The 16541-nt window shown below is 42.6% G+C and overlaps 1 protein-coding gene and 1 long non-coding RNA gene across 9 annotated transcripts in view; one reads left to right on the forward strand and one right to left on the reverse strand.

The window, feature by feature from the left end:
• The window catches only part of LOC309869403 (uncharacterized protein), a 141760-nt gene that overhangs the window by 17153 nt on the left and 108066 nt on the right, over positions 1-16541 (forward strand). The gene's annotated exons all lie outside the window — the stretch shown is intronic.
• LOC309869406 lies at positions 6899-9744 on the reverse strand. The gene is made up of 2 exons (XR_014314168.1): positions 9297-9744; positions 6899-7298 (listed from the first exon to the last, which is right to left on the reverse strand). It is a non-coding gene; the product is annotated as an uncharacterized lncRNA (long non-coding RNA).

Below are 16541 nucleotides of genomic sequence, written 5' to 3' on the forward strand. Positions count from 1 at the left end.
AGAATCAACCATTCGCATGGGTGCACCCATATATACACCCATGTCTATACATAGCTCTCCTTGTGGTTTCCCATTCTTCCCAGCCCTGGATCAGCCTCAAGCCTGCATGACATAAACACTGAGGTCTGCTCTTCCTACCCCAAGTTGAGATACTGAATGCAGTTTTCCATAGAAGTATGCTTCTACCTGTTGATGACATTCTAGATTGTCATTAGATTCATATTTCTTGGGACGCCTGGGTGGCTCAGTTGGTTAAGCAACTGACTTCAGCTCAGGTTATGATCCCAGCGTCCTGGGATCGAGTCCCACATCGGGCTCCTTGCTCCGCGGGGAGCCTGCTTCTCCCTCTGACTCTGCCTTCCACTTTGTCTGCCTGTGCTCGCTCTCGCTCGCTCTCTCTCGCTCTCTCTCTGACAAATAAATAAATAAAATCTTTAAAAAAAAAAAAGATTCATATTTCTTTTTTTAAATAAATGACTTTTTATTTTTTATTTGTTTAAAGATTTTATTTTTATTTAACAGAGAGAGATCACAAGTAGGCAGAGAGGCAGGCAGAGAGAGAGGAAGAAGCAGGCTCCCCACCTGATGTGGGGCTTGATCCCAGGACTCTGAGAGCATGACCTGAGCCAAAGGCAGAGGCTTAACCCACTGAGCCACCCTAGATTCATATTTCTTGTACCTCGTGGGTGAACAGGCTATGAGTTTGCCTGGGGACAGAACCACTCCTCTTGTCTCTTTGGGGAAATGTGTTTAATCTGTTCCAACCAAACAACTCCTGAATGAGGATTTGGAATTTAGTAAGTTGGGGACAGCCTGTGCTGCGTTTGTAAAAGAGGCGAAATTGTACTATCAGGCAACCGTGGAATTGGACTATAAGCCTTGTTATGGGAAAACACAATTTTCAAATAAAAAACTGAAATATATACCCCATCACCTGAGGCCTCTATACCTTTAAGCCCCTTGTGATCTTTGTGATCACCTCTGTTGTGTAGGGAAGGTAGGGTAAGTGTAAATGTAAGTGTTGGTAAGCATAGGAAACGTTAGACTTCTTCCAGCTGGTAAGAATTTTTATATAACCATAGATTAAAAAAAATTTTTTTTTTACTGCAAGGCGAAATAACCAGCTCTTTTAGTAATCTGAAACCACCTAAGGTTTCAATAGTTTGAATTTGATTTTGATGCATAGTCTTCTATAGAAAGCACAAGAAAAAAAATGAATAATTCATGAATGATGTGGTACATTCATGATTTATTTACAGCCCAGCACTCATGGTAACTCTGAGAACATCAAACATCCTACACCCTGTCGTGCCATTTAAAAAAGCATTTAGGGGAAGAAAAAAAAAAGGACAAGCATAACACAGGAAACGTACTGTTAATTTTACAAAAGGGCAATGAATAAGAAACCGAAATTTTGCTGAGAAATAAACTGAACATTGATGAAAATAAAAGTTGAAGAAGTATCAAGAGATTGACTGTTGAGGCCATGAGAGAAATGATGTATGCTATTTTTTGTTATGGTCTTCTCTCTATGCTTTTTTGTAATTAATTCTTTGTGCTATCCTGGAATTTTGTTCAGTCTTTCTGAATATTCCTATTTCCTTGTAAAATGTTAACTATGAAAAACCACCTAAAATCCTCACAATCATAAGAGGGATATACTTTTGTCAGTTTTCCAACATACTTACTAGTCTGTTGTTTTGCAAATGTCTTGTAGAGTAGCACAGATCTCCTTTCTAGCCTTTGTCATCACCCTTTGCCCACAGAGCCTTAGCAGGGAGGCCTTTTCAGTTCCAACTTCATACTGGGTGGTGCAATGCCAGGAACTGAAGTCACACTCTCAGCGGTCACATAGTTGGGGGGTGGGGAGGAGAGAGTAAGGATGACGTAGTATCTTTCTTTTTTAGCAGTATATTTTCTTCTCCATGGGAAAGTGATCATATCGATTAAATTGGGGAAAATAGTTAAGAAAAAAGAAATTTTTTATTATAGGATATTATTTATTTATTTGTCAGAGAGAGAGAGAGAGTGCACAAGCAGGGGGAGCAGCAGGCAAGGGGAGAAGAAGCCCCGCTGCTGAGCAGAGAGCCCAATGCAGGACTTGAGATCCAAGGACCCTGAGACCATGACCTGAGCTGAAGGCAGATGCTTAACCGACTGAACCACCCAGTTATCCCAAAAGTAAATATTTAAAAATCCTTCATCATGGGGGACCTGGGTGGCTCCTTGCTCGCAGGGCTCTCTCTGTCAAATAAATAAGTAAGTAAGTAAGTAAATAAATAAATAAATAAATAAATAAATAAAATCTTTAAAAATATTTAAAAAAATAAAATCTTTCATGATTTTTAAAAAGATTTATTTTAAAAAGATTTATTTATTTGATAGTGAGAGAGAGAGATCACAAGTAAGCAGAAAGGCAGGCAGAGAGAGAGGGAAGCAGGCTCTCCTCTGAGCAGAGAGCTACCTCTCCAGTGAGCAGAAAGCCAAATGTGGGGCTCGATCTCAGGACCCTGAGATCATTACCTGAGCTGAAGGCAGAGGCTTAACCCACTGAGCCACCCAGGCACCCCCTTCATGATTTTTCATAAAGTGCAACTCCATGTGCACCAGGAACTTCAAGGCAAAAGCACGCCCTCCACTTGGACTTCAGGCCTAGGGAACAATGTGCGTTCCCTGAGGCCAGCCAAGGATTGGAGGGGAGGCCTAGCCACCCAGCCTGAGCTGATCCTACCATCCCAGTGGAGGTGAATCCCAATGATGAACAAGCTTTTTGTAAAAACAGGTGGCTCTTGAGGGTTTATTTCCCCAGGGGCCATCACATCCCACCTTCTCCATGAAGCCACCTCAGCCACAAACACAGGGTCACTGGTGTCTTTGTCTTTACTAAAGAAAAATCCCAACTTTATTTATTTATTTTTTAAAGATAGATAGATTTATTTATTTATTTATTTATTTATTTATTTAACAGACAGAGATCACAAGTAGGCAGAGAGGCAGGCAGAGAGAGGTGGGGGGCAGGGAGCAGGCTCCCCGCTGAGCAGAGAGCTGGATGTAGGGCTCCATCCCAGGACCCTGAGATCATGACCTGAGCTGAAGGCAGAGGCTTTAACCCACTGAGCCACCCAGATGCCTCCAAAAAACCCAACTTGAATACATTCCTATCCTGCTGGGGTGATTCTCCCCATATAATGCATTCTTTCACCTTTTCTACAGATAAGATAGATGGGATTAATTACCGTCCTGGGGAGACAGTTTGGCAAGTGGTTCTTAGCATGGATTTTGCCTCTGACTGAGTCTTGTGGGTTTTTTTTCTTAGCCAGCTCAGGCTGCTATTAACAAATTACCATAGACTAAGTGGCTTAAAAACAGCAAATACTTATTTCTCACAGTTCAGGAGGCTGCGAGGTTTGAGATGAAGGTGCAGGCAGATTCTGTGTCTGGTAAGGGACCTCTTTCCTAGTTTGCAGACAGTTGTCTTCCTGCTGTGTCCTCACATGGCAGAGAGAAAAGTGTTCTCTCTCATGTCTCTACTTACAAGAGCATGAATCCCATTCACCAGGGCTCCACCCTTACGACCTCATCACCTCCCAAAGGTCCACCTTCAGTGCTGTCACGCTGAGAATTAGGGCTTCAACATATAAATTTGTCGTATTCAGTCCATAGCAAAGTTTATTCCTGAGTTAGGAAAAATCAAGATAAGACAAAACAAAACAAAACGAACCCAGAATTCTGAACAGATAAAAGATTCTCAGTGGGCTAAGGCCAGGGGGGCACAGAGGTCCATGAGGTCCTGGCTTCCAGCTGTGATGTGCATTTGACTACCTGCCTTGTTCACTTTCAAACCTGCTGTACCACCGTCGGTGGCTGCCCCAGAGACCCAATCATTTGAAGGCTTTGTGGGAGGCATGTTAAACCGTACAGGCAGTTAGAACAGCATTTAGGGTGACGGGTGAAGCAGGACTCCTTCATGTCAAATTCTGTTATATCCACACCTGTTGTTGGGGCAGAGCCACACAGAGCAGGTACGATGTCCACACAGCGGGTCCCAGGCCAAAGACCTCTCAGGAGGATCATAAATGAAGACAAACTGGATCCATTAAGATTTTGTTTTCTTTCTTTCTTTCTTTCTTTCTTTTTTCTTTTTTATAGATTTTTATTTACTTGATAGACAAAGATCACAAGTAGACAGAGAGGCAGGCAGAGAGAGAGGGGGAAGCAGGCTCCCCGCTGAGCAGAGAGCCCGATGTGGGGCTCGATCCCAGGACCCTGAGATCATGACCCGAGCCGAAGGCAGAGGCTTAAACCACTGAGCCACCCAGGCGCCCCTCTTTCTTTCTTTTTTAATAAATGGTTCTTCTACTTCCTGTCCCTTGGGTTTTTTAATTAGTCTCTGTGTGATATTCGTAGCATCTGTCTTCCTTTCTCCTTTAGGACAAAGAGTAAAGTCAGTTGCTTTAGAAGAACATGTAAACATCTTGCAAAACAAGGAGGAAAACTGAGGGTTTTTTGGAATGTAAAGGGCCCCGTTAAATGGGAAAAAGTAAAACCGACCCCAAGTCATAGAAACAATAGTTATAGGATAGGGGCGCCTGGGTGGCTCAGTTGGTTAAATGTTTGCCTTCAGCTTAGATGATCATCTCAGGGTCCTGGGATTGAGCCATGTGTCCCATCTGGCCTCTGCTCAGCAGGGAGACTGCTTTCCCCTCTCCCTCTGCTTGCCATTCCCCCTGCTTGTGCTCTCTCTGTGTGTCAAATAAATATCTTAAAAAAAAACTGTTATCGAATGGAGTAAACACTTCCACTGGGAAATCTTAGACTCTATTTGGTGTGGGCATCATAGCATAAACATCTCCCACAAGCCATACACACCACAGAGCCAAATTCAACTCAGATTATGATATTTCTAGGGAGCTTGAATCTATGTATACAACATTAACAAATGACCTCCAAACAGGTTGAATACTGTGGACTAGCTGTGTAGTTAGTAAGTTCCTCTAAAACAACGATATCCATAGGGGTAGGGTTGGAGGTTATTTGCCCCACAAGGCTATTGGTGGAGCACCAGCATGGAAGACTTTTCAAGAAATCTGCTTTTCCTGAGAGGGGTCCTCTTCTAGACCTCTCTCTGGAACAAACCACCTGCCATGAAACTGTAGTGACTGGTGGTACAAATCACCTAACATGGAATTGAGCCTAGAGCATAGCAGTCTAGGGGGTAACACAGAGTGTGGGGGAGAGAAAAACAGCCACACCAGACTGTTTATTTCAAAATGCTGAGATTCTCTGGTCTGCCTGATAAGCACAGGACGGTAAACCTGGAAGATCTGGCCTAAGCTGGAACTGATTAGACATGAGTTGCTCACAATGGCAAATGGGTTTTAACTGGCACTCTATGCCTACCCAGCTCATTAATGCTCTCTGGAGTATTGTGTTGAGGAGGATCCTGAGGCTGTATCGAGCCCAACAGGAAAGACAACTAGGAACAGTGGCATTATCTACCCATGGACCAGGCAGAGGTGGAAGAGTAATGGCCAGGTGCCGTATATGTACCACCATCTCTGAACCACACGCTGACATTGAAAATTTTGGGTCTAGAAAAGTAGGTTGGAATTGTGTCATGGGGAGCTTTGAATATTAGACCAAAGAGTCTAGCCTTTATTTTGTGAAATTTTGTGGTTCATTTGGTCAGAACAGTAGTTCTAAATGCCTTGTGGAAGATTCATTCTCTCCACTTGTAAGCAGGCCTACATTGCTCCCTGTTGTCCTAAACATTCAGTCACATGTTATACTTAAATCACGTGAAGGTATTTGAGTTTGCAGCCCTGTTGCCGGAATTACCGAATTACTGATGAATTGTGAGATGGAAAATGACAGGCTCAGAACATACTTTAGGAAGATTGTTCTTGTGGAGATGTGAAAGATGGATTGGAGGGGGAAAAAGGGTAGAAGCTTCCAGACTAGTTAAAGAAGTCCCTGGAACCTTCCATGTAAGAGTTGTACATAACTCAACTGGAACTATGAGAATAAAAAGTGAGCTAAGAGACATTGTAGTTGTGATATCAAGGTATAGATTGGGTGTAGGGGATGGAGAGAAGAGAGACTTCAAAATGATGTTAAAGTTAAGCCTGAGGCTGGGTGCAGACTGGTGATCCCATTAAGAAATAAGGAATTCAAATAGAACAAATTGGAATGTGGAGAGGAAGGAGATAAGCAGATGAATTTTAGACACCCCGCAGTTACTTTTCTGATGCTGCCACTGTTATAGATGAGATGGTCTCACTCACAACACGGCATTTCCCTGAGAAGAGCTGTGGGCTGGACATGGTGTCTTGTTTTATCTTTTCCAAGAAAAATGGAGGGAATCCAATTTGGACAGCTGGCTGTGGCTGAAGGTTTAGTCTGTGGCCATGGAATGAAGCCAAATTAACTGGGTGAAATCAGTGCCCTTGTCCACAAAAACAAAGGACTAACTGGTAATCATCTTCAGCCATTTCTGCTACAACATCTCATCAGGTATTGGCTTCCTGTCCTCAAGACCCTGCCAGCTGGGTGATCACCTAGCCTTACTGCCTGGCCCAGGTATGGATGGATGTCCCACTGTCACACTTGTTTGATGCCTCATCTCTCTTGATCAAAAGTGTGGGATTGATGGGATGAGCATGATGGAGAGTGGAGGAGTGTGCTAGGTTGACAACAAATGTGGGGATGTCCAGTTTGCTGGACACCTGCTATTGCACCCTGCCTGCCCATCCAGTCTCTGAGCCCTCGTTCAGGATGCTGACTGACTGTTTTGCATCTGTTGAGTGAGGGATGGGTAACCATCTTCTCACTGATGCTTGATGCCACGACTGATTATCGCCTGCTGAGTCCTGATTTGGTGATCAGCTAACACAGTGGCTTGGTATGACCTTTTTATTGCTTTTCATGATTCCATGGGTGGACGAGGATACAGGTAAATGGCTCAAAGGTCACTCACAAGGCTGTGGATGGGGGTGCAATACCAAAGAGGCTTCATGCACATGTCTGGCCCTTTGACAAGTATAGGTGGAAGTTGGAGCCCATGAGCTATGACAGGATCTCTTGCTCTCACCGTGTAGTGTCAGGTCTCTCCCTTGCTCTGTGTCTCCCTCACGTGGTCTTTCCAGCAGCAGCAAGGTGGCTGAACTTCTTAAATGGTGCTGAGAGATTTCCGAAGCACAGTTCACATGTTTCACATGCCGCCATGGTTTCTGATGACTTAGGCCCAGAACTGGCACAGTAACCCTTTCACCTTGGTCAAACTGCATCACACAGCCAACCTAGATTTAGAGTGGAAGAGACTATGTGAGGATGTGGATTTGAGGAGGTGCAATTCATGGGCTATATTGGACGTCCCCACTTCTCTCTCAGAATAAAATCCTCTGAGGACTTCTGTGAACTATCTCCTACACCCTCTAAACTCAACTCTGTTCTCCCTCCTTCCCCCACTTCTCTCTAGCTACTCTGGCCCCCTTCAGCCTGAGAAAGATGGGGTAGAAGGAAGCCATCCATGAAGTGGTAGTGGGAGCCTGAGTGAGTCTTGCCTGACATGTAGGAATCCTTTAGATAGACAAGTAATGGTATCAGAATCCCAAGACAGGGTAGAACACTTAAGAGCACTGAGGGCTTTGAATATTACCGATTGTGTGCTTAGAACATAGAGTAGGTAATGAGGTATTGTAGAAGATGAGGCTAAAAGAGACAAGGAGAGGCCAGCTGACAGGAAGGATTGTAAGCAGGAAACACTTCATTGGGCTTGAATTTTAGAAAGAGCACTCTTTGGCAGTTTGGAAGATGCAGTAGAAACTGTGGAGATTTTAAAAAATTGAAAGTCAGGCAAGACAAAGGGAGGGGCTCAACAGCTCTTTCTCTAGAGTGTGTGAGTCCCTGGGCAAAATATTTTGGGGGAACCCTGTCTATATTTTAAAAATTGATTGAAAGTGTATTACAAAGCTTTTGAACCCATAAAAGATAATTAGCTGATGGTTTAAGAAATGGATATTTTCATAATTGTTTTCTATCCAATCAGTGCATGAAAAGATTCTTTGTAGGATCCAGGGCCCTGTCTCTTCCTGTTGAGGTCCAGGAACTATCTCTTCATGCTCTTTCATGTTAGATACGCGGTTCCTGGCTAATTTAGATCTCCCACTGCAAGAAAAAGGTAGCAAGGCAGTTAGTACTCACAATACCATGGCTCTTTGCAAGCTATTTGTACGGAAGTAATACAGATCTTTTTGTCCCTGCAACTCGCTAACATCAGTTATTTCGTGCTGGTTACATCATCATTCACACTGTGGCATCATCTGATGTGTTGCCTCTGGATACTGCTTCCAGTGCTTCTCTCGGGGGTTGTTATGGTGTGTCATTGACAATGACCACAAATGCAAGTCTTGCCCAGGGTATGCTAGGAAAAGGTGAGCAATAATTTGTTTTCTGTCATGTGACATTTATTGATCAGAATTTTATACCTTAAGTATAAAAGAGCACATATCCAGCCATGACTTCTTTTGAACTCTTTAGGCTGGAATCCCTGCATTCCTAGAATGTTGTCTCTTTTAGTGTTAATCCCACTGGTGCCTTCCACACCACCACCTGCAGATAGGAGAGGAGCCTGTGGGAAGAGCATGGTCCCACTAGTCAAGCAATGTCCATCCTTTGTCGGGAAGGCCTTTAGAATAACCTGAGAGGGGCACTTGGATGGCTCAGTCTGTTAAGCATCTAACTTTGGTTCAGGTCATGATCTCAGGTCCTGGGATCAAGCCCCATGTCGGGCTCCTTGCTCAGCAAGGAGTCTGCTTCTCCCTCTGCCTGCCACTCTCCCTGCTTATGGTCTCTCTCTCTCTCTTTCTCTCTTTCTGACAAATAAATAAATAAAATATATAAAAAAAAAAAAAAAGAAAGAAAGAATAGGCTGGTGGATATTAAAGCTGCCTTGCTGTTCACCCCACTGTTAATTTTGTAGCCATCTGCTAATATTTTCCCTGTGGTGGTTTCTAATCTGCTCTGAAAGTTTGTAGAACTTAATCCACTTTTAAAATCTTTTTCAGTTTCCCTTTTTCCTCAGGAATTCATTTAAAATCTTTACTAAAGTCTCATCATTCTCCCTTGCGTGCAACCCTTCCTACATAAGACCGTAAGGAAGATTTAGGGAAGGGAGTTGCTACTTACAGATAATTTACTATGACTCAAAAAAAAGGAAATACCAGAAGAAATCAGCAGCCCCAAATCCTTACAACTCAAATGGATTGGAGCGAAGCATGCCGATGAGTGTCACGCACCTGTGCTTATTCTGCGTTCAGGAGGCTGTTCTTGTGATCCCATTAACACCTCACTTAAAAATGAACTATTTTTGCTGGAAAGTCACATAATTTCTTCTCCTTTTCTTCTTCTTCTTCTTTTTTTCAAAATTCCTTTACCAAATGGCAACAGGAGCGTTTCCCTGTTTTCCGGAGAACAGTAGGCTATTGTGCCTAAAACTGGAAAGACAAACAGTGAAGGAGGCCAACCTGACAGCCCCAACCCAGAGACAAAAGGGCTGCTTTGAGATTCTTGCCGGCCAGCAGACAGTATTTTCATTATTTCAGTGAAGCTGAACACTGGAAACCTTTTAAAGGAGCAGCACTTTGTGTCTCACACACAGGGCAAGTTAGCTAACATAGGCCATACTCTCCCTGTCCCAAAGCTTCCAGAGACTACTGGCTAACAATCTATATAAAAGTGACTTCACTCAAGATGCAGAGACAAAACCCAGGCTGGTTGTAATGATGTCAGATCAAAACTGACCTCTGAAAAAACATGGAACAACTGAGAGGAATCTATTTCAGTGGCCTGCAGGCAGATGCCTGGTTAAAAATTAAGAGGAAGGATCCAGAACAGCAGTAAGGACCAGAACAGAAGCCAGGTCTATTCCAGGGGAGGATGGAGTGAGTCATGCAGGAGGAACTGCTTTTGGATCACTTGTCTTTTCGAGTCCTTGCACAGTGACCCCTGATATGTGGAGTCCCATGTCTTACTGGTCTTTGAAAAGGTTCCACTGCGGGAGAATTGTGCAGACTTGTTCCTCTTATCCTCCCTTCCCTCAGACCCCCTGCAAGGCCCTGTCAGCTGGAGAGGTGCTCATTATCAACTCACACATTTCACCATCCATCAGGACACAGCTCAGTGTCACCTCTTCTGAAACCTGCTTGTTCCTTTCACTCAGGATTAAGCTGTTACCATCATGAGCTTTAAACTTTATCTTTATACAGTGTACCTTGCATTTTATTGTGCTGTGTATTTTAATGAGATGAGCCTCGCAGACATGATTTTTTTTTTTTTTTAAGATTTTTATTTACTTGTCAGAGAGAAAGAGAGCACAAGCAGGGGGAGTGTCAGGCAGAGGGAGAAGCAGGCTCCTCAATGAGCAAGGAGCCCAACATAGGGCTCCATCCCAGGACCCGAGATCATGACCTGAGCCAAAGGCAGATGCTTAACAAACTGAGCCACCCAGAGGTCCCAACAGGCACGGTTTTTGTCATAGGCATCCCTGATCCTCTAAGAGCACTGGCACAGCACTTGACTTTTCTGGATTTTCTGATCCTTGGACATTAATTTAGAATGCCACAGGCTTGATAGATTTCAAAACAAATACATGCATATTAGCCATTTTGATTATCCTAGTCAGTTGAACATTCGTGGTATTGGGCCCTGCTAGATAGGGGTCTGCTTAGGATCCTCTCCCTGCGCCCTTCTCTCTGCTCTCACATGATCTCTCTCTCTCTCTCTCTCTCTCTCTCTCTCAAATAAATGGTTAAAAAAATATAATAAAATTTAAAAAAGAAAAAAAGAGAAATCATTGTCTAGCCCCAAATTATAAAACTAGTCTCCTAAATTTTCTTCTAGAAACATTATTTTTTTTTCATGGTTAGATAATCAAATGTGATCAACTTTTTCTAGACAGACATGTAAATATCCATGGCTCTTAAGTCTACCACTGTTCAGCCTAGTTCTATTTACAAATACGTAATAATACCTTGTGTAAGTTCTCAAACATTTACCTTTAATATCTTAAAAGAGAACACTAGCCAAGTTGATACCGTTTCCTACACTATGTTTATTTCTCCGAAAGCCCTTTGAACACAAAGCTAGATTAGGAAAGGCAGAAAAGATGGCATGCCAAAAAAATCTTTGGTGTTCGACAGTGCCAGGTTTAAATCCCACTGTTACTTTTTCGTTGTTTGTGACCTTGGGAAATTACGTAACTGCTTTCAGCCTTTGTTTTCTGATCTGGAAGACGGGAGTAATAATAGCTAAGATGTTGGACTGTTTGTTATGTGCTGATGTTTAACTCTGTGTCAAGTGTCTCACCTGTATGATCTCATGTAAGCCTCAGAGCAACTCTGTTAGTTCTGTACGGTTAATATCATATCATGTCCTCTTTGCAGATAATAAACAAAGCCACATAGCTCATGTTCTTGCCATAAAATGAGATAAACCATGTAAAGTGCTTAACTCAGTGCTCGGACCCTGTAAAGAGCTTCATAAATTAGGGTTCGTGAATACAGTAGTAATTATGGAAATAATTTGCATTATCCTCATCCTTAGGCACTTCGAAAGTTAGAGCTACATTTCTTATCCTCTTCAGGAAATGACAAGGAAACCTTTCGAGTTACACATGAGGAAATTATGACATCATGTGTTGGTGTGACTGGGGTTAGAAATCCTTACTGATTATACAACCAGTATCATAATTTCAGTGAATTGCTCAGTCTTGCTCACTCCATTCTACCAATCCTTCCTTCCTTCTTCCACCCAGCCAATATTTATTAAGGGCTTAGTATGTGCCAGACCTGTTCTAGAAGCCTGTAACATAGCAATAACACAACAGTCAAGTTCTTGGCCCCATGGAGATTACTTTATGGTTGGAATAGATGGACAATAAATAAATAAATTGGTAACTGTGTAATATTAATAAGTGCCATGAAGAGAAATGCATATTAAAATAGAGAGTGAAGAGGCAGGGGCAAAGGAATTCATTTACGTATAGAGAGGTCCAGAAGTCTGCTTTGTTGAGGTGACATTTGAATAGCCACCAATAGAAGTGAGAAGAGTCATGAGGATACTTGAGGGGGTAGAGGTTTGCAAGTAGAGAGAACAGTAATTTTGGGGACTGAGGTGGGAATGTATTAGAAATATCCAAGGAATAGCAAGGAGGCCAGTGTGCCTGGAACGGAGTGAGCATGGCAATAAATGAGACCAGAGAAAAACATGGGGTCAGATCATAGAAGGCTTTAGGACTTTGGTAAGGGAGGGTATTAATGAGAGGTAATTTTGCGTAATGATTAAGAACAGAGCTTCTGTTGGCAAATTCTCCAAGTTCATATGCTACTTTTCTTCTTATTTATGTGACCTTGGGCATTATGGTATCTCTTTGTGCCTCATGTGTATAATGGGTACACTTTGGTGCCTTATCTATACAGTTTCCTCATCTATAAAAGTGTATTAATAACATCAAGTTAGGACTGAGCAAATTCTGGATTTTTTAGCCTTTTTTTTTTTTTTTTTTTGGCATCCAGGCAAAATGCTGAAATTAAAGCATTTCTCTTTTGGAGTTGTGATTCATTGAAGGTAGTAAGATTTCACTTGCATAAATACCAAACTGGATTTTTTTAAACATTTATGTATTTATTTGAGAGAGATAGATTGAGTGGAGGAAGGGGCAGAGGGAGAGAGAGAATCCCAAGAAGACTCCCCGCTGAGCACCAAGCCTGATGTGGGACTCAATCTTACAACCCTGAGATCATGACCTGAACAGGAATCAAGAGTCAGACATTTACCCAGGCACCCCAGATTTTTTATTAATTATATAGAGGATGGTATTTCAGACTTCTATCATGACACAATTGGCAAAAGCATATCAGTGATAGTATTTCACTAATCAGTAATAGTATTGATCAATAAAAGTACTAATAACTAATTACAATGGCTAATCAGTAATAGTATTTCAACCAACAAATGGCTTTTATGTTACCAATGAGTTTCCAGAGAGACTTAAAGATAGGTCTGGATCTGAAGACAGATTGCATATCAGACCGTGTATCAGAATGAATTTCTCCTAGACTCAAGGAGAGTCTGATTCAGGGCATTTTGTCAGTATGGCTCAGGTACTATGAATGAAGACGAATTTAGGCCATAAGGATACAGCCTATAAAGGAAGACAGACGTTGATGGAAGCACATCAGTATTAGTGTTCTCATTATGCAGTATAATTAGATTTCAGGTCTAGACTCCTCTGAAAACAACACAAGCGGACAAGTACATTAGGCCAAGATTTTAATTCAGAGGGTAGGGTAAGAACACATATTTTGTGGGGTTGTTCTTTCTTAGGAAAGGGTGATACAGAGTATGTGTTGGGACTGATATACATTTGGCAGCCCCAACATCTTCAATGGCTTTGATTTACTCCCCCAAATGGAAAAAGAAACACAAGTGAGAAGGAAGTTGGGGTTTATTTGGATTTCTTGTTTCTAAATGGAGCATATTCTGTATTTATATCTCTAAACTGCCTTAGTTTGCCACTAGCCCAAAACTGAAGAGATTATTTTTTCCTCCGGGGTGGTAAGTAAGCAAAAGGTTTGAGCAGCACCCTCTATGCTGCGTTCTGAGGTTAGGGATGGTTGCCAGTATAAGAAGTCTTGCTCCATTTTCATTTATTCAACCATCACTTTGTTAAACATCCACCTTATTGACCATGAGAAGCTCAGAGTTCCACCCTCTCTGGTATCTTTGCTCTTTCCTCAGCAACAGGTTCAAGGGCAAGGAGAGTCCCTATAACAGGTTTCTGGGGAATACAGTGTTATTGGAAATGTTTAAATTAGTCGTTTCGGAGAAAGCATTCTGCTGACACTGAATGTGTGGGTACTTATCATCCCAAAGGGCCAGTTAAGATGAGCCTAGAAGTTAAGTCTCTAGAACAACAGGTCAAAGAATAAAAATCAGGGATGCTGTTGCCTAGCAGGGACACAGTAACTCCCATTCCCCCCATATCTCCTCCTTTCACTCCCAGCAGGGAAAAATGTGGCCATACCATGCGTTCTAATGCTTTTCCTTGATAGAGCCAAAACCTAAAACAGGAGGCCTAAGAGCTCAGGCTAGTCTAGGTAAAATACACTCACCAAGTTGCATCTGGTCTGCTCTAGGTCTCAAGGGAATGTGCTTGGGCTTTGGCTAGAGCCCAGCTAAATATAATATGCTCCATTGCCAGTGTCATTTTCTATCCATGCATTTCACTCCAGAACAGAATTCAGATTCACGGGGTTCCTTGGTATCAATCCCTCCATTGCCCGTATCCCTAACAGGTGGTATAAATTTGGTGAGCAAGAAAGCATTTTCACTGGCAAGTAGAGCATCTGGGGAGTAGAGGTCCTCAGAGAGTGAGGGAAGCTTTTATAGGATTTGGTATTAGCAGCAAAAGAGATTCCTTTTGGATGCCAGCTTGTCCAGGACTTAAAATGCTGGGCCCACAAAGAGCTGTGAGAGCCAAAACCAGTGCATCAGTCAGGCTGCCTGATGGATCTGGAGGCTCCTGACTGCCACTGCTGTGGAAGCTCAGCCAAGGAAGCCAAGCCAGGAGGATGAGCTCACCATTGCCTTATTAATGTCGCATGTGTAATACAAGTGGGTGGCAGGGAGAGTTCTCGTTCCAGAGAACACTATGTCTTACTGCCTAGTCAAATAAGGACAAGTACGTTTCAAAATGTGTGACATTTCAGCAGGAGACAGTCACAGGTCCACAACCCTTTCTCTGCAAATACAATATCCCCAAAGCTCTGAAAAACAGAAGGCTTTTTGTAAGTGCAGGGACAAAACTCATTTGGGGGGTAAAACCAGTTCTGACCATTACTTGCATCTCAGAGCACCTACCCATCACAATCATATCTGCTGTGTGCATTTTTGTTAGTTTGAAATTTGGGTTTAATTTCACTCTTGAAAATATCTAGGTGGCAGATTTTTCTCAGGGGTCACCCAGAAGTTTCACCACTGTTTTCCTAGAACTCCAGATATTTCTCTTCTTATTTATTATAGGATCGATCCATGCAAGGACAGTTCTGTAAAAATACAGGCCACACACGGCCATCTGCTCTGTGTTACAGAACTCTCTGATGTAGGGGTCAGGAGGATAATAGCCACAGAGCTTGTTGAGAACTGCCTGGAAGGATCTCTGCCATGGCTTCAAAGCTTGCTTGAGCAAAGCCTGCTTCCTGTAGCACACCACCAATTATCCCGAATCACTGCTTACCTATTGTAGGGTTTGCCGTTATGTCCTTCATACCCATTTGTGAATATTATGTGAGATTTTAAGTTGGAGTAAATAGAAGGGGCTATAGTATACCAATGCATATTAGAATTAACCTCCCTGGTTTCTTTTTACTTAATGGGGTAACTAGAAACTTCAACATTATATATGGGGTTTGCACTATACTTTTATTGGACTGAGCTGCCTTAGAGGGTTCTAGCTACTTTTTAAAATGAAACATATGCGTACATTTATAGAATACTTATATCTGAGGGATCACTAACACCTTCCATGCTTTCCCCTCAGCCTCAAGGCCTCTCAGGAAGCAGCTTAAATTGCATCTTCTCTTACTAATGACCAAAACCTCAAATGTTTGGAGGATTAAAGAAAACAGAAGGAAGTCAGAGAAGGGGAGATGGTCTCTGCTGGCAGTGTCCTTGTCATATGCTGTGAAGTGAGTTGGCCAAATGGTACTTCCCATGTGACATGTGAAAGGGAAGAAAACAAATTAGTGTTTAATCCTGATGTTGTAATCCAACCTCTAATCTCTCTCCTCCCTCTGTCTTCCAGGAGAGTGGGAGGCTTTGGGTTGGGAAGTTGAGTGACCTTCAGCATGACCAGGGTAGGGTGAGGGGAAGCTGGCTCCTCAAAACAAAGAGATAAATACAAAAACCAAAAACAGAGAGTAAGCATATGTTTATACTCAGTGGTCTGCTTTCATAGGAACCAGTAATCTCAGTCTGAGACAGTGGGATCCAGAGAAAGTCAAGGCAGTAAGAAGGAAATTCTAGAAGCCCCCATCACAGGGGACAGGGAGTAAATAGCTAAGTGAGCAGTCTTCCAGTAGATGATGAACAGACAGCTCTCCACTAAGGCTTGTCCCTGGAGGCAAAATGGCAACACCAAAATTATCTTTCTAGAATCAGAGTCTTCAATTTTCTCTCTTGCCATTCACATGTTGTCATTTTGCCATTACAAAGTAGAATGTTGGGGGAACCTGGGTGGCTCAGTTGGCTAAGCATCCAGCTCTTAGTTTTGACTCAGGTCATGGTCTCAGGGTCGTGGCATTGAGCCCCGGGTGGGCCAGAGAGATTCTCTCTCTCGTTCCGCCTGCCCCTTCCCCCAATGCCCACTTGTGCTCTCACACTCTCTTTAAAAAAAAAAAAGAAGAAAAAGAAGAAGAAATGGAATGATGTGTGAAGTAGAAACTACAGAAACTCCCCATGTCCACCCACAGATAATGTATGGA

The sequence above is a fragment of the Mustela nivalis genome (assembly GCF_964662115.1).
Source record: "Mustela nivalis genome assembly, chromosome: 7".
Taxonomy (NCBI): domain Eukaryota; kingdom Metazoa; phylum Chordata; class Mammalia; order Carnivora; family Mustelidae; genus Mustela; species Mustela nivalis.